This window comes from Mesoplodon mirus (assembly GCF_964341445.2).
Source record: "Mesoplodon mirus genome assembly, chromosome: 6".
In the NCBI taxonomy this organism is placed as follows: Eukaryota; Metazoa; Chordata; class Mammalia; order Artiodactyla; family Ziphiidae; genus Mesoplodon; species Mesoplodon mirus.
In genome coordinates, this window is record NC_138982.1 from 53,016,686 (window position 1) to 53,041,714 (window position 25,029).

Consider the following 25,029-nt stretch of genomic DNA (forward strand, 5'->3'; position numbering starts at 1 on the left):
ATATTTCTTACGCATGAGAGCTATATTTTATGTCTTATGAAGATGTATATATATATATATATATATTATATAGCTATTATGTGCTGAGTGCTAGAATATAAAGTACAGACTGCCTCTTTTTTTTTTTTTTTTTTTTTTTTTTTACGGTACACGGGCCTCTCACTGTTGTGGCCTCTCCCATTGCGGAGCACAGGCTCCGGACGTGCAGGCTCAGCAGTCATGGCTCACGGCCCTAGTTGCTCCGCGGCATGTGGGAAAAACTATGCTTTGGGGTACAGGTGGAAAGGAGGAAGCATCTTTTTCAAGGTTGGCGTTTGAATAGGCTTCATAAGGAGATGACATTTGAAGAATAGAAAAATTTGAACACTTGTAGTTGGAACAGAGAGCTTAAAAAGCAGAAATGTGGGAATTGGGGGGATGTTAGAATGATACAAATATATTCACCTGAAGGTAGAGTACATTCAAGGAAGGTGCTGTACAGGTAGATGGATACTTTGAGACCATATGGAGAAGGAGAACTTAAATGCTTCGATAAACAATTTAGAGTGAATGTGGAAGCTAATAGATAGCGATGAATACATATGACATAATCAGGGTTATGTTTTATGCATAGATGTTAGAAGACAGTATGAAAAAACCTAGGAGACATTGAAGTTATTGTAGTAATACAGGTGGTAGGTACTGCAGAAAGGAAGGCATGGATGAAAGTGGTGTTGTATAGGTAAGAGAAGATGGAATCCAAAGGATTGCAGGTAAAAGCTGAGATAGAAAATTGAATCCAAAATAATACTAAAATTTAAAGTGTTGGTGAATGATGGAATTAGTGATAGTTACAGGCAAGAGGAGAAACATGTTTGGGAGTATAGGGCATAAGTTGCCGCCAGTAATGCTGAGCGATGATATCTGAAAGGACATAGATATTTGCACATCAGTCAGCTGGAACTGGAATGTTTGGAATGGGAAAGATGAGGGGATGTGTTAGAGAGTGGCACGCAATGGGAGAGATGGTGGTTTTGTAATTCTTCAGAGTGGATGAGATCCTTAGTTGGGGTAGTAGAGTGAAGATCAGAGGGCTAAAAAAGAAGTCAGCTGTACACATGTTAGGGCAGGAAGAAAAATCAGTAAAAAAGAGAGAAGAGGACAGAATCAGAAAGTCAAATGTTGGAAGTTTAAAGATTTTTTATTTCAGTCTTCTCAAATGCTGGCAATGGCAAGGAGTGTGAAGTAATGAAAGAGTATGAAGACCTGTTGAATTTCGAGTTGATTAGTAACAAAGTTATTTAGAGTCCATAAAATTTTAACAATAACAAATGTTTTTCTTCTTTATATGTGTGCATGTATTCTTTTACTTAAATGTGTGGATATGCTTATACTTCTTGTTGTGTACTTTTTTCTTTTGCTCCCTCCTCCATCAGTTTATTGTTTTTTGATGACTTTATAATCCATGAATATTATGAATGTACCATGATCTTGTCTTGATACTCCCCTTTAATGGGCATTCACTGTATTTTCTCCCCCCCCAACTTTTGCCACTAAAAAAGTGTTCTTAAAATAAACATCCTTAGGAACTTGTGCTTTTATTTCTCTGTGTTGTAGAGTATATGTATTAGTTGAACTACGTGACATTGCAACTGTGTGACCGTTGTAACAAACAAACAAAAAAAGGGAAATTCTTACGTTCCAGTCTAGTGTTTTTACTTTTACTAAAAAGTTGCCAGATTGTTTTCCAAAGGGATTTTTTTCACATTTCCTCTTGCATTATGTGACCTATCCCCACATTCCTGCCAGAAATAAACATTCTAGATCTTTTAAATTTTTACCAATTTTAATGAGTATAATTTTACTCCATGTTACTTTGATATGTATTTTCTTGATATCTAGTGGATCTTTATGTACTCAGATATAGCTGTCTTTTCTTGTATAGTATTTGAGTTTCCAGTCTTGGTTAAAAAGATTTTTTTCTTGCTCTCTAGATTGGACATGTAGCCTCGATGTTTCATTAAGATGTGTTGATATATGTGAAGTCTCTGTGTATATTTACACACATACACATATATACACAAACATACACATTTATGTGCTTTAAATATTTTGGAATTAAGTTTTGTCTAGAGTAAAACATGTGGGCCCACTTTTATTTCCTTTCAAATGCATAGTTACTTGTGACAGCTCAAGTCTGCACAATAATGCAGCCTTTTCCTTTGTTCAGATCTTTGTATTTTTCAATTGAATATTATGTTTGGTCACATAAATCTGTGCCTTTCTTGTTAGTTTCTTTTGTAAATATTTAATAGTTTTTTGCTCTTATAAGTGGAATATTTATTTTCTCATCTGTATTTATAGGTGCTTACTACTGGAGCAGAGAAAAGCTATTGTTTTTGTTAGCCACTGTATTAAATTCCTTTACAAAGGGCTAGTGATTTTACTAATTATATAGTATATGTAGGAAACCCAACAAATTACAGATTCAATGTTAGAGACTATTTTTTCTCTTTTGTATCTTTTTCTACTACTTCCTCAGAGAGGTAGCACAAGATAATAGGATGAATAAAAATAAAGATTTTTGAATTGAGCAAAAAAATCAAGGAAGTTCTAATAACTTTTACCAAAGAAGTAAAGCCACCTGAGATTGAGAGGCTTTTAGTGAGCTGGGGTCCCTAAGAGAAGTTAAAATTTTTGAAAATCCATGATGGCAAATCTGATAAGGAAGTTAAAAACCTAATAAAATGATTGCCAAATAGCTCAGAGGTTGCAGAATGGTTTTAGACACAACATGGTTTGGGATTTACATAAGTTACATTGCTTGAGTTGGAATTGGTAAGACTACGTGAGTTAAATGTCACAGTTCTTGAAATGTCTGATCAGTAGGTTTGCATGAAAATGGAGGGAATGCAGATACAGTTCAGGAGGATGATATGGGATTGGAGGACACTGAGAAGCATGAGTAATGTTATGTTATCTTGAAAATCTGTTCAATTAGAAACTGAGTAGAGAAGGCAGGCAGCAGAAGCAAGAAGAACTACAGTTCTTTGGCCTCTGGAAGGAAAACCACATTCACAGAAAGATAGACAAAATGAAAAGGCAGAGGACTTTGTACCAGATGAAGGAACAAGGTAAAACCCCAGAAAAACAACTAAATGAAGTCGACATAGAAAAAGAATTCAGAATAATGATAGGGAAGATGATCCAAGACCTCTGAAAAAGAGTGGAGGCAAAGATGGAGAAGATGCAAGAAATGTTTTACAAAGACCTAGAAGAATTAAGGAACAAACACCTAGAAGAATTAAAGAACAAACAGAGATGAACAATACAATAATTGAAATGAAAACTACACTAGAAGGAATCAATAGCAGAATAACTGAGGCAGTAGAATGGATAAGTGACCTGGAAGACACAGTGGTGGAATTCACTGTCATGGAACAGAGTAAAGAAAAAAGAATGAAAAGAAATGAAGACAGCCTAAGAGACCTCTAGGACAACATTAAATGCAACAACATTCACATTATAGGGGTCCCAGAAGGAGAAGAGAGAGAGGAAGGACCCGAGAAAATATTTGAAGAGATTAGAGTTGAAAACTTCCCTAAAATGGGAAAGCAAATAGCCACCCAAGTCCAGGAAGCACAGAGAGTCCCAGGCAGGATAAACCCAAGGAGAAACACGCCGAGGCACATAATAATCAAATTGACAAAAATTAAAGACAAATTATTGAAAGCAACAAGGGAAAAATGACAAATAACAGACAAGGGGACTCCCATAGGTTAACAGCTGATTTCTCAGCAGAAACTCTACAAGCCAGAAGGGAGTGGCACGATATATTTAAAGTGATGAAAGGGAAGAACCTAACACCAAGATTACTCTACCCAGCAAGGATCACATTCAGATTCAACTGAGAAATCAAAAGCTTTACAGACAAGCAAAAGCTAAGAGAATTCAGCCCCACCAAACCAGCTCTGCAACAAATGCTAAAGGAACTTCTCTAAGTGTGAAACACAAGAGAAGAAAAGGACCTACAAAAACAAACCCAAAACAATCAAGAAAATGGTAATAGGAACATACATATCGATCATTGCCTTAAACGTGAATGGATTAAATGCTCCAACCAAAAGACACAGGCTCACAGAATGGATACAAAGACAAGACCCATATATATGCTGTCTACAAGAGACCCATTTCAGACCTAGGGAGACATAAAGACTGAAAGGGGATGGAAAAAGATATTCCATGCAAATGGAAATCAAAAGAAAGCTGGAGTAGCAATACTCGTATCAGATAAGATAGACTTTAAAATAAAGAATGTTACAAGAGACAAGGAAGGACACTACATAATGATCAAGGGATCAATCCGAGAAGAAGATATAACAATTATAAATATATATGCACCTGACATAGGAGCACCTCAATACATAAGGCAACTGCTAACAGTTATAAAAGAGGAAATCGACAGTAACACAGTAATAGTGAGGGACTTAAACACCTCCCTTACACCAATAGACAGATCATCCAGACAGTAAATTAATAAGGAAACACAAGCTTTAAATGACACAACAGACCAGATAGATTTAATTGATACTTATAGGGTATTCCATACGAAAACAGCGGATTACACTTTCTTCTCAAATGCACATGGAACGTTCTCCATGATTGATCACATCTTGGGTTACAAATCAAGCCTCAGTAAATTTAGGAAAATTAAAATCAAATCAAGCATCTTTTCTGACCAAAACACCATGAGATTAGAAATCAATTACAGGGGAAAAAAACGTAAAAAACATAAACACATGGAGGCTAAACAACATGTTACTAAATAACCAAGAGATCACTGAAGAAATCAAAGAGGAAATCAAAAAATACCTAGAGACAAATGACAGTGAAAACACGACGATCCAAAACCTATGGGATGCAGCAAAAACAGTTCTAAGAGGGAAGTTTATAGCAATACAAGCCATCTCAAGAAACAAGAAAAATCTCAAGTAAACAATCTAACCCTACACCTAAAGGAACTAGAGAAAGAAGAACAAACAAAACCCAAAGTTAGTAGAAGGAAAGAAATCCTAAAAATCAGAGCAGAAATAAATGGAATAGAAACAAAACAATAGCAAAGATCAATGAAAATAAAACCTGGTTCTTTGAGAAGATAAACAAAATTGATGAATCATTAGCCAGAATCATCAAGAAAAAGAGGGAGAGGACTCAAATCAATAAAATTAGAAATGAAAAAGGAGAAGTTACAAAGGACAATGCAGAAATACAAAGCATCCTGAGAGATTACTACGAGCAACTCTATGCCAATAAAATGGACAACCTGGAAGAAATGGACAAATTCTTAGAAAGGTATAGCCTTCCAAGACACAACCAGAAAGAAATAGAAAATATGAACAGACCAATCACAAGTACTGAAATTGAAACTGTGATTAAAAATCTTCCAACATACAAAACCCCAGTACCAGATGGCTTCACAGGTGAATTCTGTCAAACATTTAGAGAAGAGCTAACATGCATCCTTCTCAAACTCTTTCAAAAAATTTCAGAGGAAAGAACACTCCCAAACTCATTCTATGAGGCCACCATCACCCTGATACCAAAATCAGACACAGATACTACAAAAAAAGAAAATTACAGACCACTATCATTGATGAATATAGATTCAGGAATCCTCCACAAAATACTAGCAAACAGAATCCAACAACACATTAAAAGGATCATACACCATGATCAAGTGGGGTTTAACCCAGGGATGCAAGGATTCTTCAGTGTATGCAAATCATTCAGTGTGATACACCATATTAACAAATAGAAGAATAAAAACCATATGATCATCTCAATAGATGCAGGAAAAGCTTTTGACAAAATTCATCACCCATTTATGATAAAAACTCTCCAGAAAGTGGGCATAGAGGGGACCTACCTCAACATAATAAAGGTCATATACAACAAACCCACAATAAACATCATTCTCAGTGGTGAAAAACTGAAAGCATTTCCTCTAAGATCAAAAAGAAGACAAGGATGTCCACTCTTGCCACTATTATTCAATGTAGTTTTGGAAGTCCTAGCTTCGGCAATCAGAGAAGAAAAAGAAAAGGAATACATATTTGAAAAGAAGAAGTAAAACGGTCACTGTTTGCAGATGGCATGATACTATACATGGAGAATCCTAAAGATGTGACCAGAAAACTACTAGAGCTAATCAGTGAATTTGGTAAAGTCGCAGGATACAAAATTAATTCATGGAAATCTCTTGCATTCCTATACACTAACAACAAAAGATCAGAAAGAGAAATTAAGGAAACAATCCCATTCACCACTGCAACTAAAAGAAGAAAATATCTCGGAATAAACCTACCTAAGAAGGTAAAAGACCTGTACTCAGAAAACTATAAGACACTGATGAAAGAAATCAAAGATGACACAAACAGATGGAGAGATATACCATGTTCTTGGGTTAGAAGAATCAATATTGTAAAAATGACTATACTACCCAAAGCAATCTATAGATTCAGTGCAATCCCTGTCAAATTACAAGTGGCATTTTTTATAGAACTGGAACAAAAAAATCTTAAAATTTGTATGGAGCCACAAAAGACCTGGAATAGCCAAAGCAGTCTTGAGGGAAAAAAACAGAGCTGGAGGAATCAGTCTTCCTGACTTCGGACTATACTACAAAGCCACAGTAATCAAGACAATATGGTACTGGCACAAAAACAGAAATATAGATCAATGGAACAGGATAGAAGGCCCAGAGATAAACCCATGCACCTATGGTCTACTAATCTATGGCAAAGGAGGCAAGGATATACAGTGGAGAAAAGACAGTCTCTTCAGTAAGTGGTGCTGGGAAAACTGCACAGCTACATGTAAAAGGATGAAATGAGAACACTCCCTAACACCATACACAAAAATAAACTCAAAATGGATTAAAGACCTAAATGTAAGACCAGACACTATAAAACTGTTAGAGGAAAACATAGGAAGAACACTCTTTGACATAAATCACAGCAAGATCTTTTTTGATCCACCTCCTAGAGTAATGGAAATTAAAACAAAATAAACAATTGAGACCTAATGAAACTTAAAAGCTTTTGCAAAGCAAAGGAAACTACAAACAAGACAAAAAGGCAACCCTCAGAATGGGAGAAAATATTTGCAAATGAATTAATGGACAAAGTATTAATCTGCAAAATATATAAACAGCTCATGCAGCTGAACATTAAATAACAAACAGCTCAATCCAAAACTGGGCAGAAGACCTAAATAGACATTTCTCCAAAGAAGATATACAGATGGCCAAGAAGCACATGAAAAGCTGTTCAGCATCACTATTAGAGAAATGCAAATCAAAACTACAATGAGGTATCACCTCACACCAGTTAGAATGGGCATCATCAGAAAATCTACAAACAAATGCTGGAGAGGGTGTGGAGAATAGGGAACCCTCTTGCACTGTTTGTGGGAATGCAAATTGATACAGAGCCACTATGGAGAACAGTATGGAGGTTCCTTAAAAAACTAAGAATAGAGATCCAGCAATCCCACTACTGGGCATATACCCAGAGAAAACCATGATTCAAAAAGACACATGCACCCCAGTGTTCATTGCAGCACTATTTACAATAGCCGGGTCATGGAAGCAACCTAAATGTCCATTGACATTTGAATGGATAAAGATGTGGTACATATATACAATGGAGTATTACTTAGCCATAAAAAGGGCCTAAATTGGGTCTTTTGTAGAGATGTGGATGGATCTAGAGACTGTCGTACAGAGTGAAGTAAGTCAGAAAGAGAAAAACAAATATTGTGTATTAACGCATATATGTTGAACCTGGAAAAATGGTACAAATGAACCAGTTTGCAGGACAGAAATAGAGACACAGATGTAGGGAAGAAACGTATGGACACCATGGGGGAAACGTGGCGGGGGTTGGTGGTGGTGGGATGAATTGGGAGATTGGGATAGACATGTACATACTGATATGTGTAAAATAGATGACTAATAAGAATTAAAAAAAATTCAAAAAAATAAGTAAAAAAAATTAGTAGATCAAAGATATAAGGAGTTAACAGTGAAAAAGAGGGTGTGTGTGTTCTGTTTTGTTTACAGTTACAGGATTTAAAGATAAAGACGTTTTTGAAGTGTGTAGTGTGATGCCGGCATGGTTTGTATGACCTGAGGAACTTGTTAAGATCGACATGCCTGGGGTGTACTTCTGACTTGCTGACACTTAATTCTTTTCCGAGTTGTCACAAAGTTTATGACATTACTTTGAAGAAGCTGCCACAGGTGATTTTGATATACCACACTAAGCAAGAGTCACTAGTGGGCTAGAAACTGGAATGTGGCCTTTTTCTTTTTTCCACCCCTTTATCCAAAAAAAAAAAAAAAAATGGAGATACAAGTTATTGAAGTTGAGAGGGTAATAGAGATCAATATAGGAGTGGATGAGAAGGAACATTGAGTTGTAGTCATCACTGAAGATTATTTTTTGGTCTTTTTAAATACTACTGACTAGTGGGGGGAAAAATGTTACTCATTTATTTTCAACATAATAATTGGGTGCCTCTTATGAATCGGGCTATATTTCAGGCATAATTAGTGAATGTTAAGGGTTAAGTGTGTCCTTTCTCATAGCTTGTATTTTTTTAGCTTTCATTTTTAAATAAACATGAATAAGCTGTCATTCCTAGAGTATTTAATTGCGTCACCACAGTGTTTGAAATATCTAACCTATTCCACACATTGTATGATCCAGTCTGGTTTCTTTAGCGTAGTGGTCTATGTAAATAAAAAATTAATTTTGTAATGAATGTTTTCACTTGCTGCTGTTCCCTCTAACTGCTTTTTTATTGTTGTAAGTATTGCCCTGAAAGTTTCCTTTACCACTAATATAAAGAGGGACAGAAAAAAGAGGTGAATCCATTTCCATTACATAATGGAAAGGAGGAGCATTCTTTCAGTTCTGGCAGTCTTGAGCTTCCCCACAGTATGCTTCTTAAATACAGAACAATTGAAAGGAAAATAATTCCAGACTCTTACCTACTGGCTGTGAATAGGTTGAAAACCTTTCCTATATTAGATAACCCTGTGATAACTGATCGAGTAACCAGAAACTGAGAAAAGTGATGGAGGTTCTTCTTTGTTTCATCTTCTCACTCTTCCTCTCCAAACCCAAATCTCTGTATAAGTTTTGATAATAGCAGATGCTTTGTGCTCATGTCTGTTTTGCAATCACTATTTTCATGGGTTCAGTTTTGCATACTGCTCATATCTAGTACTATAGCCATCCATTTTAGGTTTTTTTAAACCAGTTTTTTAAGGAGAAAATGACTGTATATTTACATGTAAATGTTTTGAGGTTTTAATTAATAGGGGCAACCTAAAGCAGGAGGAGAAAAAAATCTCTTGTTCCCTTCAGCTCTAAAGCCTATGATTCTTAATATTTTATATATTATAGGTTGTATCAGTTAACAGTTATTTTATACCAGCAGGCCCCAAAAAATAGTACTATTTTCCTGATTTGTATTATATTTATTATAATTTATATTTTGGGCTTTTAGGTCAGTAGAGTACTTATAAAATGCTGAGAAACCTTTCAGTAGAGTGAAAATAGGTATGATTTGTGGGAACAATTTTATTCTTAAAAATTTATATGACAGTTCAAATGCTTATTGTTTCTAACTTATGTATTCATTTTCATTATAACATATTTTATATGTAACATTTTTATCATAACAATTACTCTTTTTATAACTATATAGGTATTTTAATTGAGGTTGAGTGTTTTTAGATCAGTGGCCTAAACAGAACGTCATATTTTTTTGAAAGAATGTTTCTTTTTCCTTTTGTTCAGAGAATTGTATAAGAAAATTCTGCTCCAAAAAGCAGTTTTTAGTTACATAATTGAGATTAAAAACAAAGATTAACTTTTCCACTGTCCCCGAAGCACACCATGCTCACTCTGAGCTCCAGGCTCCTACTAAGCTAGTGCCGCCGTCATCTCCTCCAGTCCCCATCATGATTATCTACCAGGACCTCACGAGCCGTCATGAGATGTTCTCTGACATCTACAAGATCCGGGAGGTTGCTGACAGGCTGTGTATGGAGGTGGAGGGGGATGATGGTCAGTAGGACAGAGGGTGACATTGATGACTCGCTTATTGATGGAAATGCCTCTGCTGAAGGACCCAGGGGCGAAGGTACTGAACACAGTAATCACTGGTGTCCGTATTGTCATGAACCATCACTTGCAGAAAACGAGCTTCAAAAAGGAAGCCTACAAGGAGTACATCAAAGATTACATGAAGTCAGCCAAAGGGAAACTTGGAGAACAGAGACCAGAAAGAGTATAACCTTTTATGACAGGGGCTGCAGAACAAATCAAACACATCCTTGCTAATTTCAAAAACTGTCAGTTCTTTATTGGTGAAAACGTGAATCTAGATGGCATGGTAGCTCTGCTGGACTATTGTGAGGATGCTGTGACCCCACATACGGTTTTCTTTAAGGATGGTCTAGAAATGAAAAAATGTTAACAAATTTGGCAGTTACTTTGGATCTGTCACCTGTCATCATAACTGGCTGGCTGCTGCTTTTCATCCACACAACACCAGGACTTAGACAAATGGGACTGATGTCATCTTGAGCTCTTCGTTTGTTTTGATGGTGATTTATTTGGAGCTGAGGCATTGCTTTTGAGAAAAATACGTCATGTAGTTTGTCTAAAAATAAAATGCATTTAAACTAAAAAAAAAAAGGATTAAATATCTGATGGTAATCAAGGGGTTTTACTATACTAGTAAGAAAACTTACTACTAATTCCTTGATGTTTTTGAAGTAAACTGATTCTGAAGTTGATGTCTCTGGGTATAGACAGTATTCTCTTTTCCGTGAATGTGTTTCCTTCTCCAAAAAAGAGATGAGGTTGAGAGCAATGAGAAGAAAAGCACTTTCACTCTCTCAGTTCTGTTTTGTGTGTGTGTGTGTGTGCAGTTTTTTTTTTTAACTATTTATTGAGCACCTAGCATGCCTTTGCATCATATTGAAGGAAAAAGGCTATTCTAATACCTGTACTTGAGAAGCAGAAAACTGATCAGCAATTTGATAGTCTGGTGGAAACCCTTGGAATATGTCTAGATGAATTTATACCAAGTCATCTTATCTGGAGTTGTTTACTATCCAGAGAAAGAGTCAAGCCCAGGATTTCATATTCAAATCAGGATCAGAAAACTAGGATACATGTTGAGTATGAAATAAGTCATTGTATTGTCTCTGCACTCACTACCCTCATCCTTATAGATTTCCTTATCCTTTCCATTCATTACTGTGGAGAAAAGGCTAGGCTTCATATGTTACAGTGGTCTAGAAAAGATGAAAGGCTTATGAGAAACTGGAAGAGGTAAAGAGAATTAAAATTTTTCTTTTGCCTTCCAAATGACATTTTCAGATGGTTACTTTTAAACAGAATCCAAACAAGGTCTGCACACTGCTTTTGGTTGCTAAATTTCAGTCTCTTCCACCTGTTGGTAGAAAAAAAATTGTCCTGTCAAATTCCCCACATTCTGGATTTGGCTAATCACATCCTTGTGGTATTACTAATACATTCTACTGTCCTCCTGTAACTTCTGTAAAGTGCTAGTTGAGGTATGATTAAATTCACTTTTAATTCTTTGATCACGAAGTCTTCTTTTTTCTTCCTTCTGCCTCACACCATGAGGCATACACCATCTGGTTGTATCACTTTCGGTGGTGTTGATGTTGATTAGTGGATTCAGTTGTTGTTAGTCTGATCTATCCATTATAAAGTTCCACATCAGATATTCCCCTGGTGGTCTTAGTGTCCATTAATGATTGTTGCCTAGATTCTTTATTTTCTTAGGGATAGAAAATTGTTGTTTTAATTATATCATTGTTTTTGCATTGATTAGCTGGAATTTTGTGAAGAAGGACTCTTCCTTGTCAAGTATTGGGGATACTGAAATAGAACTTGCACAGCAAAAGCAGGGTATGTGCTTGAGTTGTTTTAGTTGTCAGTTTTTAGACTGATGAGTTGGTGGTGCCCTCTCAAGGTGACCAGTGATGTGAAGTTTATTTTTAATTTTTATAATCTCATGGATTAAGAACTATTTTTGAGGTGTTTTAATCCGTTGCGGTTCCTGTCTCCTTTTGACATGACACACGTGGCCTTCGGTTGTTTCCTTGCTTTCTTGCATGGCAAGATATTCCAGGTTTTCTGCTTCAGCCCTGAAATTGGTCTTTTCTCCAAAGCATTCCTATTTTTATGAGAAGTGTTTATTTAGAGACTACAATGAAAGCATAGAGTGCTTTTTACTACTAGGTTGTCATTAATTGCTGCTAGGCCTTTTTAGAACAAGGAAATGTGTATTTAGTAAGAGAAATAAATCACAAATTTCTGTTTATATTTCAATTCAAATTTAAGATTACTATAAGGTTTTAAAGCTTGATTTGTGAATTTTATTGAAAATACATCTGTATTTTCATTAAACATGAAAATAATTTTAATTTTTTGTATGCAGTTCTATCAGATAAGAGATTTTTATAAAAGTAAAATGGCCAAACTTATTTATTATCAAGAAAAATTGTTCCTTGGGATAATGTGACACATTCATCCTCTGCCTTCTCATCCTGCCTAGCATATTGCTATATATCTTTCAGGTGTAGCCAGCTTGAGGAGTACAGACAGTACTATACCATGAAGAGAAGATGAAAAGATTTTTACTGCTTCTCTATTTGTATATTTTTTTTTCTTTCTGAAAATTTTGATTTGTAATGGATTTAACATAATTTATTTGTTTTATATATATTTATAAAAATATTTAAATTAGTAATGCTAAAGAATTACTATAATAAGACTACAGAAAGAAGTTTAAACTTTCTTTGTGATTCTTTTTTGTCCCTAGGTTGTATCCTCTAGGGATATATGAAGTCAAAATACTACTTTAAAGTATATTAGTTTTCTTTATGATTATAAATAATTTCACTGGTTTACAAAAATAAAGATTTATTTTCCAAATATTTTGCATGTAGATAATGTGGGTTGGCTGTGCCTCTGTTCTGTGTCTTCTCATTTGGGGATCCAGGCTTTTGGAGCAGGCCCCATGTAGAACATGCTCATTCATGTGGCAGAAGAAAAGAGTAAGAGCACTGGCAGATACTTTTTTTTTTTTTTTAAGATTGTTTTGATGTGGACCATTTTTAAAGTCTTTATTGAATTTGTTACAATATTGTTTCTGTTTTGCTGTTTTGACCATGAGGCATGTGGGATCTTAGCTCCCCAACCAGGGATCGAACCCGCACATCCTGCATTGGAAGGCAGAGTCTTAACCACTGAACTGCCAGGGAAGTCCCTGGCAGATACTTTTAATACCTCTTAAAGCTGTGATTGGACAGCTCATCTACTCAGTTTCCATTGGCCAAGTTATGTCACATAGCCAGGGTCCAAGGGTACGGTGGGGATGAATAACTATTGCAGGAAAAGAGAAGAGTGATTAAAGTCTGAACAGTAATACATTTGATGACATAAAGTTACTTAAATTATTCCATGCATGTTGATGCCATCATAGTTAACATAATTAGTGTTGGTCTGAATTTTGTTTTAAAGGGATTTTATCTGATAGCCAAGCTAGAGAGATAACTGAAGGTCAGGGGAAAAGGCTTTTGTTAGCCTTTGTTTACAGCTGCCATCTACACTTTTGGAGGGGTAAAATAATGGCATCTGTGTTTCCTAATCCTGGGCTTTCTCTGCTTAATGACATAGGTTGAATTGTGTCTTATGAAATTCATTAGTTGAAGTGCAAACCCCCAGTACCTCAGACTATAACCTTATTTGGAAATAGGGTCTTTACAGAGATAATTACGTTAAAATGAGGTTATTAGAGTAGGCTCTAATCCAATAGACTGTTGTCCTTATAAAAATAGGAAATTTGGACACAGACACACAGGAAAAACAGTGTGAAGAGCCACAGGGAGATATGGCAAGGTGGCTAGAGTAATGCATCCAGGAGCCAAGGAAGCTAGGAGAGATCCTTACTCAGCACCTTCAGAAGGAGCCCTGCCAACACCTTGATGTTTGGACTTCTGACTTCCAAAACTGAAAGGCAATAAATTTCTGCTGTACGCCACCTTATCTGTGGTACTTTGTTATGGCAGCGCTAGGAAACTAGTACAGTGGTGTAGTTTGACAATGCTGTCCAGTTTGGCTTGATTGTAAGGGATTGGAAGAAATATAAGCTATACCTTTAGGTTACTATATCAGAAGGGACTTTATTGTCAGGCTAAAGAATTTTGGACTTTGCTAAAGGTGTGCCTTAAAATAGAAGTTTGGCAGTCAAGGCTAGAAGAAACTAGCTTGAGGGTAGTTTATTATTTTAACCTTTATAGTTTAATAATGGAGTAATTTGCTGCTGAGGAGATGAAAGGATGGATGCTCTGTTTAAAGTACCTTCAAATCTGTTGTCCTTTCAAGCTCTGAAAAGGTGCAACATAGTTGAGTTAGTTCTCTCTAAGCTGGAGTTCTTTGTTTAACTGCATAGCACTAAATTTTATAGTTGATTTGTTAGGGAAGTTTTGAAAGTTAAGTGTATGAGTTGAATTATGTCCCCTCAAAGATATGTTGAAGTTGTAACCCCTGGTACTTGTGAATGTGACCTTATCTGGAAATAAGGTTTTTGCAGATGTAATTAAGATGAGGTCATTAGGGTGGGTCCTTTTCCCACTGTGACTGGTGTTCTTATAAAAAGAGGGAAATTTGAACATGCACCTAGGAGAAGGGCGTGTGGTATGTGAAGACACAGACACAGTGGGAAGATGGCCATGCAAAGATGGAGACAGGGATTGGGTTGCCACAGGTCAAGGAATGGCTGGGGCTACTACCCAAAACTGGAAGAGGCAAGGGAAGATCTTCCTCTAGAGGCATTGGAGAGTGCATGGCCCTGCCAACAGCTTAATTTCACACTTCTAGCCTCTACAACTAAGACAATAAATTTCTGTTGTTTTAAGCTACCCAGTTTGTGGCACTTTGTTATGGCCGCCCTGGGAAACTCATACAGAAGGACACATGGATTTTGAAAGTACTTTGTGTGTGGTCTGAAGATCTGCTTCTCTTAAGTCATCACATTTTGCACAAATTATCAGAGTGCTTTCAGTTGGGTAAACAAGGACTTCCCAAACTTTGCTCTGCCCTGTATTCACCTGGAAATCTTTAAAAAATATTGCTATCTGGCTCCCACCTCCAGAGATTGTGGTTTAATTAGTATGGGATGCTACATGGACAGCAGTCTTTTTAAAAGTTCCCCAGATGATTTAATGTGCAGCAAATTTTGAAGAACCATGGGGCTAAACCTTTTAGCTTAGTCAGATATTCTCCCAGGTCCCTCTACACATGCAGTTTTGTGTTCATTTAGTTTTGATTAGCCTCTAAGTAATACACTTCCCCCTCCCCCCACCAAATTTGTTTGTGCCTTGGCCTGTCATGATTTTTTTTTTAGTGTTGTATTCTATTCTGTTCTTGCCAGCTGGTTAGGCATGTGATTATATTCATCTTCATATATGATGCATTATTTATAAAGTTGTTCTAAGATGTCTATTTGTATTAAAACACCAAATACATTTAAAAAACTTCTAAGTCATGTATGTATATCTGCTTTTGAAGGTTGAATTATATTAGTGTTACATAAGTTGCAAGTAAATGAAAAACTAACTTAAATTTGTGTTGAAATAGACTTGCATTTCATGAATTATATAAGTAGTATAATTATTCAAATTATTATTGACCATTTCCTACAAGATTATATTAGGAATGATAAATTGAAGGACCTGAAAACATCTACCTTCTCGAACATTTCTTTTTGTTTTCAGGTCTCCCACTTCATATCATTTTTTTTCACGTTGCTAGATCACAAAGTGAGTAACATCCAACATCTATAGATATATTCTGGGTTAGTAATTTCTCCATGAGAAATTAAAAAAATTTTTGTCCATGTGGTAGTCTAAAAATAAAATAATATACATAACACATTTTAGATCATCTGGGTGGCCACTTTGTAACAAAGTAAGACCATTCGTGTTTATTTTAATCTTGTAGTAGACATTGTACATAAAGTACCTTGGTATTTTATTTTTTTTAATTTTCTTTTTTAATTTTGGCTCAGTTGGGTCTTTGTTGCTGTGCATGGGCTTTCTCTAGTTGCAGCGAGCGGGGGGCTACTCTTCGTTGCCATGCTCAGGCTTCTCATTGCAGTGGCTTCTTTAGTTGCAGAGCACGGGCTCTAGGTGCGCGGGCTTCAGTAGTTGTGGCTCAAGGGCTCTAGAGCGCAGGCGCTCAGTGGTTGTGGTGCATGGGCTTAGTTGCTCTGCGGCATGTGGGATCTTCCCAGACCCCAGGGCTTGAATGTGTGTCCCCTGTATTGGCAGGCAGATTCTTAACCACTGCGCCACCAGGGAAGCCCAGTACCTTGGTATTGATAGGTAGTTTTTTTTTTCATTTTATAGTTGGAAGTGCCTTCAAGATGAGGATCATGCCTAGTGTTTTTATTTATATTTATATGTTAGTAACATAATAAAATATACAAACCAACTCTTGGGACTAGTGTGTTACTTTGTTTTCTTATAGAAGGTACTTGGTATTACTCAAATTTGAGAAACACTGAGTTAAGGTAATGTAATTTATGCATTTGTTATAAGTTCCTTGGAAAGCAGAACATCAAGCCATTATTATTCATTAACATTTTGTTACATCAGATTGTTAAGGTTGTCATCTACCTGACTTTAAGGGATGAAATGTATTTGTTGGCTGTGTTGGTTGGGGACGTAGTGTAAAAAACCTAGAGTACAACTACCGACTGAGGAGGGCAGGGGCTCAGCTGGTTTTAGATTGTAGGGGGTCAGAGGTGGGGCTCAGGGGGAAGCTGGAGGGAGTTGTCAAGGCAGAGAGTTTCATTGGTAGAGTAGTGCTAAGTATTAGAGTGCTCGGAAAGGAGACTAGTCTGGGGAAAGGATGATGGGAGATCCTGGGGACAGCTGTGTTTACCCAGCAATTCTGCCTGGGCCTAGGTTTCCCTACCTGGCAAAAGGGTGGTAATGGCTTATATACAATTTCAGAAAGAAGGGAAACCCGATTAGCTTAGGCTTGAATTTCTTCTAATATATCCATGGCAGTTATTGATATGGTTTGGAGTAGCAAAATGTGTGGAATAGTTACTTGCCATTATTAAACACAGATGTGCCTCTGTTCCCTGGATCTCCACTCCCCACATCTCCTCTACATCTTTCTTTTGTGTCCTCACAGTGCAGAGGGGCAGGTATGGAATTTGTACCATGTATAGCCTGGAAATCTGACTATAAAGAATTGCAAATTTGTTGCTCAGCTAGCTGTCTCCTCTTATTTCTCATGTAGCTAACAGATTGAGTATATGATTTAATTGATTCTGTAGTGCCAAGGCCCTGCATTATTTGTTTCCATGTATATGGTGAAGAAGGCTGCCATTGTTTGCAGTGTTGAATGTATTCTCTTTAGGAAACAAAGGCTGCAAGACAGAGACCACCTTCATGTTTCAGTTGTTGGGGAAGGGATTGAAGCCCTTTGGAACCTACCACTTAACACAGATGTGAGGCTGGGTGGACATGCAGGATAGTGGGAATCCACACCATTGGAGGAGAAACTGTCACGGGGGCAGTACTCCTTTACCACATCCTCCACACCATTTCACAGCGTTTTGTGAAGGAATTTGATAAAAATATGGGATGCAGCCTGGAATTTGGCTGTGAAGACTATTCTGTACAATATCATTCTTTGTATTAATAGATTTCTGTATTATTGCAGCATTCAGGGCGTAGAACAGTGCCAGGCTTATATTAGCACTCAGTAAATGTTGAATGAAGGAGAGAGAAACTGAATTTCAGTCAAATTATTGAAATTTACACACAAGCGGGTGTATCTGGAAAGAAGTTCACTTAGAGGTGTAGTCTCAGAAAATGTATAATTTTCACTCCTCCATATTTTAGTTAATAGATTCCATATGTTTTATCAAAACTAGAACTTTAACATGAAGATGTTTATGGCTTTTAAGTACCTTTTTTGTTTATTAGGTATAAATTTACAGGATACCTAATGTAATTCCAATATGAACATAACAGAAATCATACCAGTCATGATTTAGGTCACATTATAGTATGAACAATATTGTGGCATAAGAGGTCTCTTTCCCCAGGGAAACTCTTGAATTTTTCCAGAAAACATTAGCACCAATATTGCCAAGAGGGAATCAGTTTTTATACTAGCAGGTCTAAAACATTTTAGACATAGTACCTCATTACATTCTTTTTTTTTTTTTTTTTTTTTTTGCGGTATGCGGGCCTCTCACTGTTGTGGCCTCTCCCGTTGCGGAGCACAGGCTCCGGATGCGCAGGCTCAGCGGCCATGGCTCACGGGCCCAGCCGCTCCGCGGCACGTGGGATCCTCCCAGACCGGGGCACGAACCCGTATCCCCTGCATCGGCAGGCGGACTCTCAACCACTGCGCCACCAGGGAGGCCCATCATTACATTCTTAATTTATTAATGACTCTAGAAAAATTTTCTTTAAATGGGTTATAGCTGTCAATATATACTGCATCAGAAATTAACACTGTGAAGTTTTATAGTACTAATGCATTTTAACATAACAGTAACAAACCCATCTATAACATGTTAACACACATAATACGTTTTATGGAAAATAATTTCCAAGACAAAAAATTTCCATGAGAAGAGTGGCGTTGTTTTAAATTTTTGAAAGTCCCTGTTTAATCTCTGGTTTAATAGAAGACATCTGGGTTCTCACATCTGCTTCTGCATTCACATGTTGAGATACATTGTTACAGTGGAAACTTATGGGAAAAATGACCTTTCAAGGATAGATAGATGTAAATTTTTTAAATCAAAATAAAAATTCATTTTTCCAATAAATGTGGATGTTCTTCTTTGCTACTACACCAGATCTCAACAAGTGGATAGTTTCTTAAGGGTTAGTTGCAGTGCAAGTTCTGAAATTGTATCAATGAACTTTTTGTATTCTGTTATATTAAAATCCATTAGTCTCTCTTGAACTTTGAATGGATTGTTTTCATCATGCATAATCTTACGCTAGTCATTGGGAAAATATTTGTTCACTGAGTTATACAGATCTTCCAAATGTTCATTACACAATAGAAAAAACCAGAGTCATTAACATCCCCACTGATTTCATCACAGAAATTTTGGAGTAGTATCAGGAAGCTCTCAAGCTCATGGTGGCTGATAAATTTTCCAAATCCTAATTATCTCTTAAAAGCTTAAGTTTTATTCTTGCCAACAAATATTGTTAGTTGTTTTCTTAAAAGTGACAGTTTCACTTTGTTTATTTGCAAGAAAATGTCTGCCAAATTCTCAATCTGAAAAACCATACTTTGTGAGTTGTTTGAAGTAAAAATGGTGTTCCATGAAAAAAGTAGCTAGTTCAGCTTGCAATTCAAACATTTTCACAGTGCTTTTCTTTGAGACAACCATCATTTTAGTATGCAACAGAAATACTGTATGTGTACTTTTTGTTACAGAGGATACTGAAAAGGTGTATTTCAGGGTTAAGATTTTAATAAAGTGTTTTTCCTCCTTCATCAAGGAACCTCTCAGTGAAGAATTTTTGTGAGTTTTTTTTTAAGTGCCTAGTGGTGAATAGTATAATGACTACTAATACTGTAAGGTGTTAGTGCCTTGATTCCTACTAAGGTGTGAGCAGTTTTACCAACTATTGGTTTGTAATATCAGTGTAAATATCAATTCAATGAAAAAGGCATATTATTTTATAACAGTATTTTATATTACTGTAAAAATAATTTTGATCTTTAGGACCCCTTAAAAAGTCTTGACCTCAGGGGTCTACAGACCTCATTTCTGTACTAAATAAAATAATCAAACTTTGTCATGGGCATGACAAAGATAATGAATCTGGGTTTTAGTTTTGAGCACTTTGAATAGTGTTAGCCATTGAAGTACGTGTACTATGAAACAGAAAGAAGCATCTTTTAATGAGATACTATTAAAAGTCTGTCTTTCATTTAAGTGAAGTTGTGAAAGTATTTGAAGAGATGATTAGAGAGGAGGCGTAAGGAGGTGTGAGGAGACCTCACGGGTTGGGAGAGCAAATTGACTTAGATCCTTGGGTTGGTTTGGAGGCGCTGCGGGCGTGAGGTTTGGGGTCATGATATGACAGTGAAACTAATCGACCCGGTTTTGTTGTTCTCCAGCCACGTCCGGCCGCTTGGAGTGGCCAATGAGTTGGTGTTTTTTTGTTTTTTGTTTTTTGGGGTTTTTTTTTGCGGTACGCGGGCCTCTCACTGTTGTGGCCTCTCCCGTTGCGGAGCACAGGCTCCGGACGCGCAGGCTCAGCGGCCATAGCTCACGGGCCTAGCCGCTCCGCGGCATGTGGGATCTTCCCGGACCGGGGCACGAACCCGTGTCCCCTGCATCGGCAGGCGGACTCTCAACCACTGCGCCACCAGGGGAGCCCTGAGTTGTGTTTTGATCTTGGAGCGCAGCAAAGGGAGGGGGCAAGGGAATGGCAGTTCTCCGCCATGGATCCAGAAATGATGAGACGTGAAGGGACATGAAGGGCTGGCGGCAGTGGAAAGGTACTGTGTGCTCTGAATTGGAGATCCCAGTGGAAGAAATGTCACCGGAGCCAAACGGTGGTAGAGCAGGATACTTGAAACAGGGTGTGGAGGGGGCCGCTTTTTGAATACCTATAGGCTAGGCGTGACCACAGGCAAGGGTAGAAAACCGTCTTCCTGTTGGAGAGGGAGAAACTCAGAGGCCAGGGCAGTGAGGGGCCACCCTCACTGATGTCCTACCATTACTCCTGATGTTTTCACAGAGAAAAAAGCTGAGAACCAGACGCTCAGAATATTTAAGGACCCTTGGGCGTGGTGTATGGGAGGGACAGTGCGTGACTGCAACAAGGAAGCATTTACTTGGAAGGACCTGGGGGTTGAGGGATGAATGAGGAGGAATGAGGGCATCTTTCCCCACTCCCCGCACCCTGCTCTCTGTGTATTTGAATATATGCAGAACATAAGTCCAGGAAGACATACACTGAAATTTGGCAGTGGGAAAGGGCATTTATTTTTATTTATTTTAATTAATTAATTAATTTTATTTATTTATTTTTGGCTGTGTTGGGTCTTCGTTGCTGCAGGCGGGCTTCCTCTAGTTGTGGCGAGCGGGGGCTACTTTTCATTGCGGTGCCTGGGCTTCTCATTGCAATGGCTTTTCTTGTGGTGGAGCACGGGCTCTAGAGCACAGGCTCAGTAGTTGTGGCGCACGGGCTTCGTTGCTCCGCGGCATGTGGGATCCTCCCGGACCAGGACCCAAACCCGTGTCCCTTGCCTTGGCAGGCAGACCCTCAACCACTGCGCCACCAGGGAAGCCCCGGAAAGAGGGCATTTATGGGTGGTAGGGTTTAACAGTGCTTTGAATGCCCGTTATACTTTTTTGAATTCCTTAACTTTGTATTTTATGATGAACATGTATTTTCTCTTACCCCCACCACAAATAATAGCGCTGTTTACATTTTGAAAGGAAGGCCTCCTCCATGGCTTCCCCAGTATGTGCTCCTGAATTCAAAGACATTACGGTCTAACGGTACCGGTGCAATACCGAGCTCTCCTACCTCACCTCTCCCTGCTTCTTGTTTAGAACTTAAGGGACCACCAGCTGAAAACTGTCCCATGCCTTTTGTACCTCTGCGTATGCCACCCCCATACCTCAGGTCTTTGTCCAGGCACTGAGATTCAGATAGATATCACCAGCTTCAAGCAAGCTTACCTGCGCCCTCCTCTTCTCCCGCTGGCCTTTCTCCGCTCCCAGTACCACACACACACAAAAAAAAAAAAAAAAAAAAAAAAAAAGTCTGTCTTTGCAGTTATGAAGTCTATATAACCTGACTAGGTAGAGTACTTACAAAGGATGGACACGGGAGACCCTTCTCCCCGTGTGGTTATGGAGTGATGTACTTGATTTGTTTCTCTGTTGTGTTTTTTGTCTGTCTGTTTTTTAAACAGAAAATCTTACAGGATAGTTCTACTATTTTCTCTTACCCTGTGAAATTGACCTATGAGGTTTTCATGGTGGAATCCCTTCTCACTCCACCTTTTTCAAGAAAACTTTGGAAGCCTACCTCAATTCACATATATCAGCAATTTCTACTCCATTTTTCTTTTGCCTTTTGTCTTCAAGATTTACTCATAGCTGGGTTGTGTGTGTGTTGTGGGGGGTGCGTGTGTATCAGTCTCCTGAGTTTTAAACTTGGTTTTACATCATCTTCTCTTGATTTGAACAAGCATGTATTGCCCATTGGGATGAATGTGATCTCTTTACGTCTTTTTCCCATACTTGGACACCTGATCTATATTAATCATACATCTCTGCTACCAGAACAGTCTTCTGCACATTTTTACTACTGCTCTCCCAAAGAATTTACCACGTATCAGTATAACCAGTCCGTGGACGCTTGTTTTGATTCACTTAGGGCTTAGTAGTCTTAGTTTTTATCTACTTAGTCTTTTTTTCTTTTGAGGAACCAAAGACTATCTATTCCTTATTCAATAAATTGTTTCATAAATACTGTTATAGGTAATATTTGTTTACATCTCCATGAGTTTGTTACACCTGGTACCTTATTCTGTTTATTTCGCCTGCGATATCTCAGTTTTAAGCCAAGTATCCATTCATTCAGGTGACTGTCGTCTTAAAGTTTTAGCTGCATTCCAGTCTTACGGGTCCTTATAACATTTCTGCTCCAAAGCCAGAATAGTAAGTTTTTAAGCTGAGAAAATCCTTTTACCATTCTTATATTGGTTCCCATTCCCACAAACTCAGAGCTTTTCTTGCTAGTGGGAGGGGACTAGGGTCTTGATTTTTATTTTCTTACCTGACTTTCATTTCCAGACTTTTCCTTCCCAGACTGACTGGGAATGACTAATTACTGCTCAATAGTTGAAAAAGATAGACCAGAACTATGGCCTATCTTCTGTTTCCTTGGTGTTTTAATTTCTTGTCCTTCTTTATTCCCCTGTCAGCATACCTTGACTATTAATTTATTCAATCATTTAACACATGTTTATTGAGTCCATCCTTGAATCATATAGTTTTATATTTTAAAGGGATTTTAGAATACATCTGTGTGAACAACCACTTTTTTATATGTTTGGGAAGTTGAAACCCACACTTGTGGACTATGAAGCAGCTCTTCAGAGGCTTTTTGGGTATAAAAAGAAAGAGAGCTGTAGCGAATGTCGGTTGAACTTTAAAGTTGACTCATCACATAATGCATGCTAGTTTACTCTTCTCAGTCTAGAGAGCTTCGCTGAGACTCTTAAAATTGCTTAATTGGGATTCAAAGTTAGTGTTCCCTGTCATCAAATCAACGACACATGTTCTGTAAAAACAGTTCATTGTTTTGTGAAAACCACAAGGTATTGTGGGCTAAACAAAAATGGGTGATGGGTTGGAATTTACACACAGGCCAAAGTTCGTAAACCCCTGGTATAGATCACAGTTGAATCAAATGATTGACATTAGAAGTCTCAGTTGCTAATGAAAAATTGGTTTGATATACCATTTGCCTATGCTTTTATATGTCAGTATTTATAAAGGATAGCTGGTCCTAATAGGCATTATGCATAATAAGTTCTTAAATATTTCTTAATGAGGTGGACTCATTTATTTTCCCTTTTCCTAATTCCTGGAGATGTCCATCTGAGGTCTGACAGTTTTAAAAATCCTCTCATGCACTTGTAAGCCTATTAAAAAATGCTCTATTAAAAATCACTACGTGATCTGGTACTCTCTTAGCCTGCAAGATTTACATGTAATACTCTGTGTACTTGTACTGACTCAAATCATTGAAGTTTAAAAGTGAAAGAGACTACCATCTGCTTCACTTTCCTCATTTTCTAGATGAGGAAACAGGCCCAGAAGATTTGTCTAAAATCATACAGGATACCTGAGATCTTATTTCTCTCTCATGTTATCTTTAATTTACACGAGAGCTCCGGATTCCAATGGAAGAGGAAAGGAAAAGCAATTTAGAAGTTTATCCCTTCTCAGTTATGCTTTAAATTCTTAAGATTCACCAACTTTGTTGACCATTAATCTGGTAACAAAACAAAGCAACAACAACCAAAAGAAAAAATTCTAACAGCACAAAAATTGTCTACAACTACAGCCATACTTCAGAGATACTGCAGGTTCTGTCAGACCACTACAATAAAACAAGTCACATGAATTTTTTGGTTTCCCAGTGCATATAAAAGTTACCTTTATACAATACCTTAGTCCATTAAGTGTGTGATAATAGCATTATGTCTTAACAGATATATACCTTAATTTAAAAAATACTTTATTGCTAATAAATACCGTCATTTTGACAATGCAGGGTTGCCACAAACCTTCCATTTGTTAAAAAAAAAAAAGAAAAGAAAAAAAACACTTAAGGACAATAAAACAAGTATGACTGTGTTAAAAAAAATAAGAAATCAACATTTATGTAAAATATACATATTGCCAGGTACACTCTTAGTAAAATTATCTGAAAGATGCTCATGTGCCAAAATTGGACGGTAAAAGTCAGTGCTAGTGCTTGCTAGTTTCCCTTCACCAAACTATCTTGTCTACCTTTTTTTTTTTTTAATTGTATTTGTTTCTCTTGGGTGGGGGTGGGTACTATAGACTTTTTCACTAGGACATTATATTCTAATTATTAAAGATACCCTTAAAAAACTTACATAAAAAATGAGATACAGAGCTAATTATTTTAAAAGGATATTTTCTCCTTTTTAATAGTATGAGTAAAAATTATCTCATAAGATTGGGTCTTTAAAAATATAGTTTAGGGCTTCCCTGGTGGCGCAGTGGTTGAGAGTGTGCCTGCCGATGCAGGGGAGAAAGGTTCGTTCCCCGGTTCGGGGAGATCCCACATGCCGCGGAGCTGCTGGGCCCGTGAGC

The 25,029-nt window shown here is 37.4% G+C and overlaps 1 protein-coding gene and 1 pseudogene across 2 annotated transcripts in view; both read left to right on the forward strand.

The window, feature by feature from the left end:
* The window catches only part of TBL1XR1 (TBL1X/Y related 1), a 181,159-nt gene that overhangs the window by 102,821 nt on the left and 53,309 nt on the right, over positions 1-25,029 (forward strand). The gene's annotated exons all lie outside the window — the stretch shown is intronic.
* On the forward strand, positions 10,004-10,751 carry LOC309806483 (translationally-controlled tumor protein-like; annotated as a pseudogene). The gene has a single exon. The product of its transcript is annotated as a translationally-controlled tumor protein-like (transcript).